Source organism: Halyomorpha halys, unplaced genomic scaffold, assembly GCF_000696795.3.
Source record: "Halyomorpha halys isolate HHAL.00 unplaced genomic scaffold, Hhal_1.1 Scaffold151.1, whole genome shotgun sequence".
Classification (NCBI taxonomy): Eukaryota; Metazoa; Arthropoda; class Insecta; order Hemiptera; family Pentatomidae; genus Halyomorpha; species Halyomorpha halys.
In genome coordinates, this window is record NW_027116659.1 from 282,938 (window position 1) to 285,933 (window position 2,996).

A 2,996-nucleotide genomic window follows, 5' to 3' on the forward strand; every position below is an offset into this window, starting at 1 on the left:
TAATCATATAATATTAAAAAAAATAGCCAGATAAATTTTTAAACAATTAATTACAAAAGAAATGCAAACCTCTGTAAATATAGGTATTAAAAGCAGTTTATAAATACATTTATAAAAGATTATCATTTACTTTGGATAATAATAATATGTAATTTTATAATACAGTTACACCTTTTCTTTTCTATTTTGTTATAAATAATAAATAAAGTATCTTGCATAAAGACATAACAATAAGGACTATCGTGTTATGCAAGGTATTCGGTATATATTAATAATAACGGCTTCATTGTATATTATCTAACTCAGCTAGGCACTGAGTATCGCAAGACGATACCAGGGATGGGAATAACTTTCTCAAAATATTTTTACTATAAAAATATACATTTTTTGTTACGTGGAAAAAAAATATTCCTTTTTTTACCTTGGATTTATTCAATTTATAAAAAGTTGAAAGAGTTTCTTCTTTTTTTCTAAATCATTTTAGTTTTTTTTTCTTTGGCTATTTTAATTTTTGCAAATTTCTTTTTCTCCTTTAATTATTTAAAATCATAATGCAAACAAAAATCACTTTTATCTACCTATTTATGTAGAAGTGTTTATGAATATCTTGCCTTTTTGGTTCAGAATGATATATTGGGTAAGTAGGTCGCGATCGAAAAGAAACAGATATTGAGAGATCAGGGAAAAGCCAGAGAAAAGTGAAAACAAAAAGACAAAAAAAAAATCATAGGGAGCAGAATGACCATTAAAGACCACGTCACTTAGTTGAATCGGGTTATTGTTCGAAAATAGGTTACCTTATCGGAGGCATTGTTCGGGGCCAAGGTCCTCTCACGTTTAAAATTCCAGCCTATCTTCAATAGTCATTTAGAGAATAAAAGAACTTGGAACCTTTTGTTGTCTCTTTGTCCGCATCGCCGTTCGATAAGTACTCTTTGTTGTTATTTTGAATCCACGCGGCTTCTTTATTGGGGGGTATTAAGTCCATTTTGAGGTATTATGTCCATTAGGTAAGTTTTTTTCATCACAGATACGGTCAGAAAAATCCGACCCGAGATGAAAATACATCAAAGGCCGTTGAATTCAAAGCCCACGATTCGCTTTTCAACAAACTCTACATAATAGATAAGCAAATAGAGACTAAAAATCCATTCGTCTACTAAATTATGAGAGTAAGTATGATTTATTTTTCTAGTCTAATTATAATTCATGATTAAAAATGATATTTAAGACGGATAGTACTACTTTTTTATTTCCACCTGTAAATGTACTTTACAACCAGCAAATGAGTTCTTCTATCCAGGCATGGTATGAGCTGGCATGAGGGAGATAGCACCCAGTGGTGCATCCTCCTGACGCATTACCTGAGGAGGTACCGCATCCAACTCCTCCGAGTTACGTCAGGAATGTCATGTGTTGCCATATGTCGTATAAATTTATTGAAATGTCCTTGCAGCGTGTTGTGAAACCGTTTGTATATCATATGAATGTGGTCCGTTACATTCGGAATGCGTAAGTCAGTGTTAATAGTCTCGTTTGAAACGTAGAGTGGTGAGTTTGTCAGTCTCAAAAATTGTGATTGAAAAGTTGGTATTATCTGAGTCTGTGACGTTTTAGCGAGTCCATAAATTTGGCAGGCGGTGTCCATACGAGATTTAGTAAGTAATTATATACATTAACTTTCTGTCTGAGCGATAATTTAGAACGTCTGTTTAGAATAGGATGAAATTGTCTCAGTCAGAAATGTAGCGTTATACGTTTTGTCTTGACGTGTAGGGCCCATGTCAACCTTCTGTCATAGGTAAGTACTAAATAAGTTACAGTGTTTGTTTGTGGTAAAGGTTGATTGTCAATGTAAATTGAAGGGCATGTTTTGTGTCGTAGAGTAAATATGACATGTTGTGACTTGTGGTGAATAATCTTTTCCATAGTGTACAATCCATTTCCTTGTATAGGTATTTTATAATTAATATGTTTCCTTCAAAAGTAATTAAAATAACAAAAATTTATGGAACTCGTAGCTAATTCAATGATCAAGAAAAAAGATTTCTGTCATCAACAAAAGTTCTCTAATATTTTGCTAAAAAACTTTTAACATGAGAAGCTATAAAGCACCGAAACCAATAAAGTGATATTAAACTATAGAATAGATAATAGTATGTTTGGAACTTAAAATCGTGGCATTATAAACAAAATCAAAACCATAATTATAACTGTAATAACAATTGATTACGGTATTTTATTTCAAGGAATAACAAACTTAAGTCACTAAATGATTTTACAGTTAATAAACTGTATATTAATAAATAAATAAATAAATATTAATAAATATTTCTGAAAAATGGCAGGAAACATAAGCATAATCTTTATTAAAGTTAGCCTAGGTAACCTAAGTAACGCAATAAAGTTAAACTTTATGCTACGCTACACTTATTTATGATTCATCACTACAATCTATGCCATCATATAGACTTTGAGTTATGTAAAATTGTGAAGTATACGATCAGTTATGTTGGAACATTCTATTTACAATGGAGTTTATTTATGAAAATTTTATATATCCACATTTGAAAAGTAAAGATTGAAAAATTCTACGCCTAAAACTTATTCATTAAATCAAAATTTAACCTATTTACATGAGATGATCCTATAATAGTTTTTAAATAATAAAATTCCTAAACTGGATGCATTGATTTTTAATTTTTAAAAAAATGTTCCATTAAATAATGACGGGTTCAAAATTGTCCATAGTTGCCTAAGGATAGACTAACAACTAAATTTGAATAATGGACAACTTAATGGATTAGCGAGTCGGGAATGCGCGAATTAAATAACATAAAAAATCAGTGAAGACTAAAATGACTTTATTCTAATATATTTACAAGAACTACATGTTACTCAGTCTCTATCTTCTAACTTATATCTTACTTAGCTATCTAGTCTAGAAAATATATATGTACTCTGGAGAAGAGGGGATAGAAATAATAATGAAATAG

General features: G+C 30.2%; 1 protein-coding gene across 3 annotated transcripts in view; it reads right to left on the reverse strand.

Annotated features, from left to right (window-relative positions):
* Positions 1-2,996, reverse strand: part of LOC106678641 (roundabout homolog 2) — a 442,829-nt gene that overhangs the window by 86,885 nt on the left and 352,948 nt on the right. The gene's annotated exons all lie outside the window — the stretch shown is intronic.